The sequence below is a fragment of the Rhagoletis pomonella genome, unplaced genomic scaffold (assembly GCF_013731165.1).
Source record: "Rhagoletis pomonella isolate Grant_MI unplaced genomic scaffold, Rhpom_1.0 Rhpom_scaffold_00003, whole genome shotgun sequence".
In the NCBI taxonomy this organism is placed as follows: domain Eukaryota; kingdom Metazoa; phylum Arthropoda; class Insecta; order Diptera; family Tephritidae; genus Rhagoletis; species Rhagoletis pomonella.
Window position 1 is genome coordinate 70,773,587 of NW_023458557.1, and position 647 is coordinate 70,774,233.

Sequence of the window (647 nt, forward strand, 5' to 3'; positions counted from 1 at the left end):
ACCGTAATTCACCACACTTCAACTCTCTCACCACACCTTAACTCACCACACCTCAACTCACCACACCTTAACTCCACAGACCTAAATTCACCACACCTTAATTCACCACACCTCAACTCACCACACGTTAACCCCCACACCTAAATCCACCACACCGTAATTCACCACACCTCAACTTTCTCACCACACCTTAACTCACCACACCTCAACTCACCACATCTTAACTCCCCACACCTAAATTCACCACACCTCAACTCACCACAGCTAAATTCACCACACCTAAACTCACCGCACCTCTTAAGCCCACCAAACCTGAATTCACAGCGCCGTAACTCCCACACCCAATTCCACCACATCGCAAATCACCACACCCAATTTCCCCACATGACATGATATCACTTTATGTGGCATCAATGACATTGCTTTAATATTGATACTGAATTAAAGAAATCTGCTAAGCAGCAGTTTAGAAATCAGATTTACGAAGATTAAGATTCATGCAAGGAAGAAGGTAAAGTTGAATATGTAGAAGAAGAAAGGGATAAAGGCAAAGATTAGAATAAAAGTAAAGAAACCTAAATACAAACGAAGGTGGATATGAAGATGAAGATGAAGATGAAGATGAAGATGAAGATGAAGATGAAGAT